The sequence below is a fragment of the Natator depressus genome, chromosome 14 (assembly GCF_965152275.1).
Source record: "Natator depressus isolate rNatDep1 chromosome 14, rNatDep2.hap1, whole genome shotgun sequence".
NCBI lineage: Eukaryota > Metazoa > Chordata > Testudines > Cheloniidae > Natator > Natator depressus.
Window position 1 is genome coordinate 41,871,217 of NC_134247.1, and position 12,966 is coordinate 41,884,182.

The window sequence follows — 12,966 nt, forward strand, 5'->3', positions numbered from 1 at the left end:
CCCCTTTCCCTCGCAGTGCCCCCCACTCACGTCTTCCCCCATTCCCGACCTCGCTCCCCTCAGCCCCACAGTCCCGCGATCCCCCTCCATTGCCCCATCTTCCCTCCAGTGCACCCCTGCCCCCATCCCAGCCTGTCCCCGGCATCCCCTGCACACGCCTCCGGCCCCTCTTTATCCTCCTCCCCCTGCAGCCCAGATGTGACGGGGGGGGGGGGGCCCGCTGCAAGGGGGGGATGGGAGGGTCTCTCTTACCTTCCCTCCGAGCGGGGCCTCCCCGGGGCAGGGGCCGGGCCGGGAAGGGGCCCTGGCCGGGCTGGGGGCTCTGCCCTGGGAGAGGCTCCTGGGGAGCAGCGGGCAGGGCCCGTCTGGAGGTTCCCCCGTCCCGGCTGCAGCCCGGGCTCCGGGCTCCCAGCACCAGCCGCCGGGGCTCGGGGATCTCGCCGGGAGCCTGGGAGCCAGAGTCCCCGCAGCGGCTGCGAGTCACTTCCTGCGGCCGGGCCTGAGCCCCGCGATCGCTCCCCCCAGAGCCGCCCCCCAGCCGCTCCTGGGTCCTAGCGATCAACCCACCGCAGTATCAGCATCCCTGTGCCCGGCCCCTGTTACACTCACAGGCTCCAAGGCACAAGGGACCATCATGAGCATCTTGCCCAGGGGTTCTCACGACCAAATTTGGTGGCCTCAGAGTGTGGCCAGCAACTCTCGCTGGTGCCCGCTCTGACACTTGCCCCTATAATCCTAATTAACTTTCCTAGAAACCAATCAATATGCACAGAGGTAAGACGGGGGAACACTCCTCCTAGCGTGGGGAACTTTTCTGGCTTCTACGGAGCACCAGAGGAACTGGCTAGCAAAAGGAGCTGAGTCCTTTACCCAGAGGCCTGCATAACCTCGAGGACCCCTGCCCGCTTCCACTCTGGACCCGTAACCCCAAGGCTGGGCCCAGGGCTCCTGAGGTGCTCGACCCCCAATCTTGTGATCACTCAGGACAGCTGTCCCCATTCTGGGGTGTTCTCTCCACTCTGGATGCTTCCTTCATCATTGCACAGAGTTAAGAACAAATACAATTTATTAAACAGCAAGTAATATAAAAATAAAGAGAAAAGTGGGCAAGATGAAAGGAAAACATGACATCCCGCTCTGTGCGGGGGAACCCCAACCAACCCTCTCTGGAATGCCAGGGCACTTCACAGTCTGTCCCTCCCACGTCCCAGGCCTCCTGCCCAGGCCCGGCCTGTGCTGCAGGCATGCCCAGGGTTGGACACTAACTCTGGTGTTGGCCTCAGGCTCTAGGTAGTAGGACCCTTCTTCCTAGCGTCAGCTGCTTCCTGTCAGGGTTATGATCCCCCACCCAGTCTGGCCTGCAAGGCCTCTTGGCTGAGGGCCTCTCCTTGCCCTGGGCCCTTTGCCCAGGGTCCCCTTCGCTCCCGGCTCCCAGCTGCTCCAGTTTCCCTCTGCCTCCAGCCCAGCCCAGCCCTCCTCTCTTCTTAGCCCCTCCTGCTCTGCTCTAGCCCAGCCAGCTCCAGCTGACAGGAAGGAGAGGACCCCAGTTGCTGACTCCCTCATTGGCCTGCCTGCCCTGTCAATCAGGCTGACCTACAGCATTGCCCCCCCCGCCCCCGCCAGTCTCAGGGTCTTCATTTCTCATTGGCCCTTCCCCTTTCTTTTGGTGTTCGGAGAAGGCCTAATGAATGGCCAACCCATTAAGTTTCAGTAAGGGGCCAACAATCCCCTTACTCCTATAAACATGAAAATCATAGTTTCTTTATTGGCAGTTAGTAAATCCGCTGCTGTAAAAAAGGGTATTTCTATGTTTGCTAAAAATTTTCTCAACCTCTCAGCTAGCGACTCGGGTTGCCAATTTGGTAATATTTTAAAAATGGACACTCAAGTAGGAGTGCTGCAACCTCCCTTGCCCCACCTCTTCCCTCCAAGGCCCTGCTCCGACTCCACCTCTTCCTCCAAGGGTCTACCCGCCCTCCACTTCTCTTTCCCCCTTCCCTGCCTAGGTCAGGAAGGGCTTGTCTGTGGAGCCGGGGCTGGGAGCTGCAGCTGCCCAGTGCAGGTAGGAGGCAGCCCCGGCTGAGTCGGGTCTGGTGCGAGTGATGACCCAGTGCCTCCCCATCTGCAGGAACTCGACTTTGGCTGTCCGGTCAGTAGATGTGATCAGACATTGTCAGGTCCCCTTTTCCACTGGACTTCATGGTTGAAAACCGGGCACGTGGCCACCCTAACAGAACCCACTGTGCTGGGAATGCGTCAGGGACAAGTTCTGCTTTCCGATGGTGGAGGAAGGAACCCGGGGGCAGGTGGGTTAGACTCAGTTCTGACCAGCAGGGAAGAATTCATTGGTTGAGATGAAATTACTGTAAAGTGGGTGCACAACTAAAGACTGCACTCAGAGTAGTTATTTATGGTCTGGTGTCAAACTGGGAGGGGAATGGTGCGGGGAGGGGCGGGAGAGGGAGAAGCTCCAGGTTGCCTCCCTCACTCTTTATGGGGAAGAGGCAGTGGAGGGGGGCAGCCCAGCAGGGAACGGGGCCTAGATGGGGAGCAATTCACACAGAGCTTGTACGGCAGACACGTTCCTGGGAGAGAGCTGCTGCTGGAGTTGGCAGAGCGGGCTCTCAGTTCCCCACATTGCCCCTCCTAGGTTGGTGGAAGTGCTCCTGGTGAGGACACACCCCACCGACCCAAGAAGGATAGTGTGGACATCATCTACTGCACTCATTATTGGAGTGGTTATAGGTCAACCTAATACAGGTCAACTTAAGTTTGGACTGTTGACGTACCCTTACAAGCAAAAGGATTTCTCTCCCCCAAAAGCTTTCAGCAGTCCATGCTCATTGGAAAGCCTTCCAGCTCGGACCACTCCCCCAGCTCAATGATGCTCCTCTTGTCTTTCAAGGGATCTTGCTGCCCTGAGTAGAGATGGGGCCAGAACCCCTTTCCCCGCTTCTTGTACTCGGATCCTTTATACTTGAAAAGTCTTTGCTGGGTCATGGGGTCAGGGAACTCCGTGGCATAAGTGAGCTGCACACTGCGCTACAGATGAAGTGTAAGTTTCTTTGTTTACCCCTTTCTTCCTGTTGGTGGAAATCTCAGAGAATCCTTTAAGACTCAAAATCAGGGGAAGAAATTTACCCATTTTCTTCTCAAGTGGCTAAACCGGCTTCACTTCTTGCCTCATTATTCAGCTGTATTAGTTACAAAAGTTTTAGCATCATCATAGAAGAAAGAGAACGAAAGAGAAAACAACCTTCCCATCTAAAAATGATCTGGACCAAACCTAGAAAAAGCCGGGAAGTAATTTTACCAATAGATGGAAACGGGGCTATAAGATCTGAAGGTCCAACTGTGCTTTGAAGTTCATTGAGATTTCCCTGCCAACTCCAAGTGTCTGTGACACTTCCTTCTCCAGCCCTCCGAAGTCTGACTAAGATCATAGACATCAAAGCTGTGACTCCTAAGCATGGAGAGCCAGGGACAGGGTGGTACGTGACACCGTGGCAGATGGAGGTATAGAACGGAGGCAGGTTAAACTTTACATGGCTGGGACAGAGGCTGCTGTGTGGAGAGAGGAGCGTGACAGTGAGAGGGGAGGAGGGAATCTCTCGCACTCGCCCCATTGCCCTGAAATAGCACAGAAGCGAAAACACCACATTTTACTGTCCCTTCTCCCACCTTTTTAGCATCTAGTTAATTCTGGCCCATAAGGGATAAAATGTACAAACACTAAATGCTTTTCAGCACGGCCTGGAGCAATGCGAGACTATCTGGGAATGAGACAACCTGGCCCCGAAGGGGGAACTCAGGGACTAGCAATCATTCTGCTAACGGGAGGTCGGGCGTCAGAAACTGTGTTCCCGGTAGGCTACGCAGCTGCACTGCAGGCTATGCAGGGCCGTGGAGGCAGGCAGGGAGAGGAGCCCCTCCCCAGGCTTGGCCCAGGTCCACTGGAGCTGCTGGGGAGAGGAACCCCTCCCTCAGCCCGGCCCAGGACCACAGGAGCTGCCGTGGCTGGGGAGAGTTGCCTCTGACCTGGCCCCAAACTGCTCTGGTGAGAGAGGGCTGGGGGAGTCCTCTCTCCACTGCAGTCTGAACCCCAAACCCCTCATCCCCAGTCCCAGCCCCCACATGCCTAGCCAGAGCACTCACCCCTCCGCACCCCATCCCTCTGTCCCAGCCCTGAACCCCCTCTCACACGTCAACCTCCACATCCCCAGCCCCACCCCAGAGCCCGCACCTGAATCCAGAGCCCTCAACCCCCGCATCTCATCCCTGTCCCAGTCCTGAGCCAGTTCCCACACTCCGAATCCCTCGGCCCCACCCCCACCCCATGAATTTTGTTCTGTGCGCCAATATGGAGATGATGGGTCACATACTGGTGCGTAGAACCAAATTCATTCCGCACTTGGACGTAAAAACTGAGGGAACACTGGTCAGAACACATCAGATGCTGAGCGGGGTCCAGCAGAGCCCCCTGCCCCTGGGTGAAATACACAGCCACCTCCTCGAAGGTCACCGGCATCTGAAACAAGAGTCCCCCACTCAGCACCTGCTGCCCCTGCCACAATCCCACTAATCATGGCAAAGAAAGAAAAGAGTGAAGGGCCAGAGTAGCAGAATCCCACAGGCACCCTGCTCAGAGCAGCCAGGAGGCTCCAGGGGCTGGGAGAGGGTGAGAGCTCTTTGTCCCCCCAGCACACGGAGAAGGGGAGGGTCTTCTCATTTCCCACACGCCTGCCAGCCACAGGCTAAGTCGGGAAGCAGAGCTCTGAGCCGGGGACGGGGACAGGAATCCCGACAGCTTCCCTTCATATTTCACAGCAACTGTTACGAATTATTCCAGTTAGGACACGCACATTCGTTTCTAGGCTGAGGCAACCAAATAAAGACAGACTGCAGAGTGTCTCAGAGTTTGTAGGTTTATTACGCTCGAGCGTGGTACCGTTCTCTTAAGCAGAGCGGGACCCCGATTACAGGTTACACAAAGATTATATACTGTTGGCAAAACATCCTGCCTGTGTGCCTCGGGGCTGGGGCGGGGGGAGGCCTAACCCAATAAACAGGCCTTCTGCTTATCTATCACCAATCCCCTGCAGCCACCTTCCCCCTGCAAAAACGCTGAATTAGCAGCTATTTCAGGCACCTCGGCTGGTTCCTGTCTCCTTTGTTTCCCTTCTCTTGAAACTATCCAGCTGTCCACCCTGAAGGATCCTCCTCCCTTGGTACGTCATGTGCTTGCTTCTAGTTAATGGCCGACAGGAAACCCAAAATGGAGTCACATATGCTAACTAGGTTGATTTCCCCTGACAGTCCTTTCTTTTGTTATGTACGTCAGTAAACTATATCGGGGCAGAATAACCTCGATGCAAAATTAAAATTTGCCGGCCCGCACATACTATAGCATTGTAGGCATAGAAAAAGTAATACAAAAAGAGAAACAGCCATAAGAATGAGGTACAAAATACGCCTTCCCCAAGCCCCCAAGTCTGGCAGCCAGGAGGTGAGCCAGCTCCAGGCCTCATGGAATCCGGTACTGGTGTCGTCAAGGGTGACACGGTGAAGTGAGGTGGCCTGCTGCATAAGGGTGCGGATATCGGCTTCCACCCTGCGGTGTTGATTCACAAAGACACAACAGCTTGAGTTAACAAGAGCACAACCCCCCCCCTGGTTTGCAAGGAGATAGTCTAAGGCTAAGGGGTTCTGCAGTGTGGTCTGACATAACTGAGTCACCTCCATTTGAAGGGTAGACAAGGCGTCTGCAGTGGCATTTGCCATTAATTCTAAGGCTGCAGAAATATTAACTGTAGCCTTTTCCAATTCACTCAGCCCCACCCAGGGCAAAAACCAACGAACAAAGGAGTGAAAGCCTGTAGGCCGTTCAGAGAGAGGATTTAATGGGACATTTCGTCGGCTCCTCCATACCAGGTTCCCAATTTCCCCCTGGGCCAGGGTCTGGTGTACTGTAACAGCGGGTACTAAGGTGCATGGACCACACCAACCTGCCGGGAGGACCGTATAAGCTGTGTGGTTGCACAACCAGAACCAGCCTGATCCCTCAGGGACCAGTCACGGCGCCCTGGAATACCTGGGGGGACTTGCCGCACCAGAGCTAATGCGGGTGGTATCACTGGACCCTACAAAGTTACCCACAAAAACTGTATTTTTAAAATTCTTACGTCATGACACACATAAAGCATAACTACCCTGGGCCACCATATCAATAGACCAAGTTTGGATTGTAACACTCCAGTTAAATGGAGTGTCTGTCCATAATCCGGCCAGGAGGGTTCGGTTGAGAGGGATAGGCTCCCTTACCAACGGGATTCCCTGGCCTATGTACGTGGGGGTATGAATACAGACCCAACACCACGTTCGGTTAACCCCCTGTGCTATAGCATGGGTTAAATCCAGGAAGCTGTTGCCTTCCCATCCGTGTACAGAACTCGAGAATAGAGAGGGGATTCCACAGGCCACCCATACCAGTATTTGCATCCTCCCGTGTACCACGCACAAAACAGGACAACAAATATAAGTCCAAGTAACAAGAAAACAAGAAGTCCTGATGGAGTCTTGAGACCCCAATAGTTGAATCCAGCAGAATCCGCTCGTATTTGTGGGCCCAGTGAGGAGAGAGCGCTTGCGTTGTATGCTGGTTTAAGAGAACCTCAACTTCGTGGGGGACCCAGACAGTCAAAGGGTGCCCCAGAACAATAGGGCGTGACCGTTCCACCATAAGGGCTGCAGCGGCAATGGACCGCACACAGGAGACCGATCCCCGAATGATCGGGTCTAAGTGTACGGAATAGTAAGCGATGGGGCGTGGGCGATCCCCTAGGTACTGCAGTAGGACAAGACTGGCCGACTGGGGAATCAGTGTCAGGACAGTACTCGGATCAGGGACCACTTGGTGGGGGGTTATAACATAACTATTTATCGCACGCAGATCTTGAACGAACCGATAAACTGGGTGCCCATCTGGGCCCGGTTTTGGCTTTTTCACAGGAAGGATAGGAGCATTAGAATCATAGAATCATAGAATATCAGGGTTGGAAGGGACCTCAGGAGGTCATCTAGTCCAACCCCCTGCTCAAAGCAGGACCAATCCAATTTCCCCCCCAGCATCGACCTCAGCCTGCACCAGTCCACACAAGAGATCCTGGACACTATAGTACAAATTCGTGATGGTCACATAAATACCACCCTATACTGGAAACCTACTGACCTCTATACTTACCTACATGCCTCCAGCTTCCATCCGGGACACATCAGACGATTCATTGTCTACAGCCATGCCCCAAGATACAGCCGCATTTGCTCCAATTCCTCAGGCAGAGACAAACACCTACAAGATCTTTATCAAGCATTCTTAAAACTACAATACTCACCTGGGGAAGTGAGGAAACAGACTGACAAAGCAAGATGGAGACCCAGAAGTCACCTTCTACAGGACAGGCCCAACAAGGGAAATAACAGAACACCACTGGCCATCATGTACAGTCCCCAGCTAAAACCTCTCCAGCACATCATCAACGATCTACAACCTATCCTGGAAAACGATTCCTCGTTCTCACAGACCATGGGAGGCAGGACAGTCCTCGCTTAGAGACAGCTCCCAATCTGAAGCAAATACTCACCAGCACCACACCACAGAAACACTAACCCAGGAACCAATCCCTCCAACAAATCCCATTGCCAAATCTGTGCCCATATCTACTCTAGCGACACCATCATAGGACCTAACCATATCAGCCACGCCATCAGGGGCACATTCACGTGCACATCGACCAATCTGATGTATGCCATCATGGGCCAGCAATGCCCCTCTGCCACGTACATTGGCCAAACCGGACAGTCTCTATGTCAAAGAATAAATGGACACAAATATGACATCAGGAATGGTAACATACAAAAGCCAGTAGCAGAATATTTCAATCTCCTTGGACATTCAATAACAGATTTAAAGGTAGCCATCCTTCAACCAAAAAACTTCAAAAACTGACTTCAGAGAGAAACTCCAGAGCTACAATTCATTTGCACACTTAACACCATCAATTTGGGCCTGAATAGGGACTGGGAGTGGCTGGCTCACTACAAAAGCAATTTTCCCTTTGTTGGTATTGACCCCTCCTCATCAGTCATTGGGAGTGGACCACGTCCATCCTGTGTGGATTCTCCCATTTTTAATGAGGTATGATCTGTGTCTGAAACTTATCCCACAGTCTAAGCTCTTGTGGGGGTCTCTCTCTTGTGTAGATTCTTCCATGTTGAACGAGATCTGATCTCCATGTGAAACTTTTCCCACAGTCCAAGCACTTATAGAGTCACTCTCCTGTGTGGATTCTCTGATGCTTCACCAGCGCCGGTCTCCAGCTGAAACCTTTCCCACAGTCCAAGCACTTGTGGGGTCTCTCTCCTGTGTGGACTGCCTGATGTTGAACAAGGTGTGACTTTCTTATAAAACTTTTCCCACAATCCAAGCACTTGTGGGGTCTCTCTCCTTTGTGGATTGCCTGATGATGAACAAGGTGTGACCTCAGCATGAAACTTTTCCCACAGTCCAAGCACTTGTGCGGTCTCTCTCCTTTGTGGATTGCCTGATGATTAACAAGGTATGACCTCTGCATGAAACTTTTCCCACAGTCCAAGCACTTGTGGGGTCTCTCTCCTTTGTGGATTGCCTGATGTTGAACAAGGTGTGACCTCTGCATGAAACTTTTCCCACAGTCAAAGCACTTGTGGGGTCTCTCTCCTGTGTGGATTGCCTGATGTTGAATAAGGTGTGACTTTCTTATGAAACTTTTCCCACAGTCAAAGCACTTGTGGGGTCTCTCTTCTGTGTGGACTACCCGATGTTTTACAAGGTATGACCTCTGTTTGAAACTTTTCCCACAGTCAAAGCACTTGTGGGGTCTCTCTCCTGTGTGGATTGCCTGATGTAGAACGAGGCGTGACCTTTGTATGAATCTTTTCCCACAGTCCAAGCACTTGTGGGGTCTCTCTCCTGTGTGGATTGCCTGATGATAAGCAAGATCTGCCTTGCATATGAAACTTTTCCCACAGTCCAAGCACTTGTGGGGTCTCTCTCCTGTATGGATTTTCTGATGTCTAACAAGCGCCGACCTCCATGTGAAACTTTTCCCACAGTCCAAGCACTTGTGGGGTCTCTTTCCTGTGTGGATTACCTGATGTTTAACAAGCACCGACCTCCATGTGAAACTTTTCCCACAGTCCAAGCACTTGTGGGGTCTCTCTCCTGTGTGGCTTTTCTCATGTGAATTTAGTGCTGACTTTGAACTGAAACATTTCCCGCATTCAACGCATTGAATGGGCTTGTCTACAGTGTGTCTTCTCCCATGGTTATTAAGATCTGTGTGCTTACTGAAGCTTTCCCCCCTGTCCAAACACTGAAATGGTTTCTCTTCCGTATGAACTGTCTGATGTGTAACAAGTTGTGATCTCACAATGAATCCTTTCCCACACTCAAGGCAGTGCCAGGGTGTCTCTTCCTTGGGATTTGTCTGCTGCTCTCTGGGATTCTCGTCTCCTCCCCCACCATTAATAGATTCATCCACTTTCTTCCTGGGTTGGTTTATCAGAAGCCTCTCTGACCTGTGCCAATTTCCCCAGGCTTCTCCCTGATTCCAGCAATGGGAAAAATTCCCTTCAGCTCTTCCCAAAAAGGTCCCCTGTGGTTCCACTTCCTCAGGAACTGCCTCGTGATGATTCCCCTCCTTGTTCTCACTCCCTCGCTCAGCACCTGCTGGGAAAGACACAATCCAGAGAGGAGTCATTGTGCTGGGGAGAAAGAGGAATAGCACTGAGGGAAAAGCCAACACAAAGACTGAGCAATTGGATTCTGCCTCCACATCCCACCCTAACACTTACAAGGAAGGAGAGACGGGAAGGGTGGAATGGCGTGAGCAATATCTGCTGACCATAGCCCTGCTCTCGGTGAGATGAAGAAGAACTGAGGGCGTTACTCACATCATATTTTGGGATTCTCAACTTTTTCCTTCATTCCCTAGATGGTTTCTCTGTCAGTCCTCACCTGTGCTGGTGCATCTCCGAAGCCTTCTGTCCTTCAAATCCTGGAGATCGGACACCCACAGCTCTTCCCCTCGTTCCAGCCGGGCGATAAGCTCAGGTTTGGGAACGGGAAATCCTGTGCAGAAGGTGAAATGAGTCCGGATCAGGGTGCATGGAGCATTGGTGGAGGATCTGTCACAAAGGACATTCCGTGAGTGGAACCTGTCCCTGTGCTCTGCTGGAGGAACGGGGAATCCAAGAGGATGGGAACAGGGTCACTGAGCCCCCTTGCGCAGAGGACGTTGTCCGGGGAGGTGAGTTGAATTATTACTACACCCTCACTAGGCCTTCCCAGGATCTGTGCGCTCTGGTGGCCTTGCTGACTCACACACAGGTCTGCACTTAAGACCCTGCCTCTTTCTCAACCTGCAGAGCCCAGAGCCCTCCCCATGCCTGGAGCTATTCCCAAGGAGGGAGATGAACAGAGATTGTATGTGCAGCCAAGAAACAACACAGACAAGACAATGCGGATTTATGCCCCTTTGAAAGCTGGAGGGGTGGGGATGGTTTAGCTTGTCCATTGGGTTTTGACTCCCGTGTCCCAGTGGAGAGGGCACCGAAATGCATGTATTTCTCACATGGCAGCTCTGCACTCTGGAACCCATTCGCCTCTGCTCTAACTGACCATGGAAAAACCTGACCACATTAAGACACGTAGACCCTGTAGATTCTAATAACTGAGGGGACGGGAATCCCTTACCCAGCGAGGTCACCGTCTCGTAGTTCTCCTGCATGACATCCCTGTAGAGGGCTCTCTGAGCGGGGTCCAGCAGAGCCCCCTGCCCCTGGGTGAAATAAACAGCCACCTCCTCGAAGGTCACCGGCATCTGAAACACCAAGAGTCCCCCACTCAGCACCTGCTGCCCCAGCCACAATCCCACTACTCATGGGAAAGGAAAAAAAAACGTGAAGCGGTGGGAGGGCCAGAGTAGCAGAATCCCACCCACACCCTGCTCAGAGCAGCCAGGAGGCTTCAGGGGGCGGAGAATGTGAGAGCTCCCTGTCCGCCCCAGCACACAGAGCAAGCCAGGATCTTCTCATTTCCCACACCTGCCAGCCACAGACTGGGACAGGAAGCAGAGCTCTGAGCCGGGGACAGGGACAGGAATCCCGACAGCTTCCCTTCGTATTTCACAGCAGCCCCGGGCAAGTGGGGTCAGGCTCCAGCACTGGGAACCTGGAAAATGTTCCCAGCCCTGCCGAGGTGGTTATATCCTGCCTGAGAAATGGGGGAATGTCCCCTTCCCCTTTCCCTGATACAATGGGCCTACTTAGTAAATCAGTAGGTTTATCAAACCCTGACTCCTCCCTCCCCCGCCCAGCAGCGCCCTGAGACTCCCCTACCTGAGCTGGTTCCAACACAGCCATTTCCCTTCTCTGTCCCCTGGAAGACTGGCTGATCTTTAGTGAAACGTGGACCTGATTCCTCAGCCTGTCGGGGCGAGAGGGAGGTTACAGAAGGGGCTTCTGTCCTGTCACACCCCGATTCCCCCCAGACTCTTCAGACCCTCCCAGTAACAGCATCTCTGAGCCAAATGCTAAAAGAAGGGAAGAATCAAAAGGGCCACTTTGGGAGATTTCCACCCATTGCAGTGTAAACCCCTCTCCCTTAGCAATACCTGGAGCCCTCTGGTGGCATCACCTGAAGATTGAGCTGCCCTGGACTCCCCCGGCAGCCCCCAGGGACAGGCAGGAAGAGGCTGATCCCATTGGCCCATCCGCGCACCCCCCTCCCTGAGCCAGCAGTGACTCCGGTCTGACTCTGGTGTGGCTGAGATCTGAACCCTACAGGGAAATCAGACCAGGGCCCTGGGCAGCCCCCAACACCCAGGGCACACAGACCCCACCACCACAGGGGTGTCTGACAATAACACACTCAGAGCCGGGTGCGTGTGTCGTGGGGGGGGGGGGGTTGGGTTTTTTTCCGTGTAGCTTCTGCACCCTGAGGGGTTAGTCCCCTGATCGCTCCCAAAGCTGAGAAGAGCTTCTCTCCGCCCGCTTCCCCACATCCCCCCTTTCCCTCGCAGTGCCCCCCACTCACGTCTTCCCCCATTCCCGACCTCGCTCCCCTCAGCCCCACAGTCCCGCGATCCCCCTCCATTGCCCCATCTTCCCTCCAGTGCACCCCTGCCCCCATCCCAGCCTGTCCCCGGCATCCCCTGCACACGCCTCCGGCCCCTCTTTATCCTCCTCCCCCTGCAGCCCAGATGTGACGGGGGGGGGGGGGGCCCGCTGCAAGGGGGGGATGGGAGGGTCTCTCTTACCTTCCCTCCGAGCGGGGCCTCCCCGGGGCAGGGGCCGGGCCGGGAAGGGGCCCTGGCCGGGCTGGGGGCTCTGCCCTGGGAGAGGCTCCTGGGGAGCAGCGGGCAGGGCCCGTCTGGAGGTTCCCCCGTCCCGGCTGCAGCCCGGGCTCCGGGCTCCCAGCACCAGCCGCCGGGGCTCGGGGATCTCGCCGGGAGCCTGGGAGCCAGAGTCCCCGCAGCGGCTGCGAGTCACTTCCTGCGGCCGGGCCTGAGCCCCGCGATCGCTCCCCCCAGAGCCGCCCCCCAGCCGCTCCTGGGTCCTAGCGATCAACCCACCGCAGTATCAGCATCCCTGTGCCCGGCCCCTGTTACACTCACAGGCTCCAAGGCACAAGGGACCATCATGAGCATCTTGCCCAGGGGTTCTCACGACCAAATTTGGTGGCCTCAGAGTGTGGCCAGCAACTCTCGCTGGTGCCCGCTCTGACACTTGCCCCTATAATCCTAATTAACTTTCCTAGAAACCAATCAATATGCACAGAGGTAAGACGGGGGAACACTCCTCCTAGCGTGGGGAACTTTTCTGGCTTCTACGGAGCACCAGAGGAACTGGCTAGCAAAAGGAGCTGAG

At 54.3% G+C, this 12,966-nt stretch overlaps 1 pseudogene; it reads right to left on the reverse strand.

The window, feature by feature from the left end:
- The window catches only part of LOC141998048 (uncharacterized), a 30,430-nt pseudogene extending 18,056 nt beyond the window's left edge, over window positions 1-12,374 (reverse strand).
- Window positions 12,375-12,966: the final 592 nt, after the last annotated feature.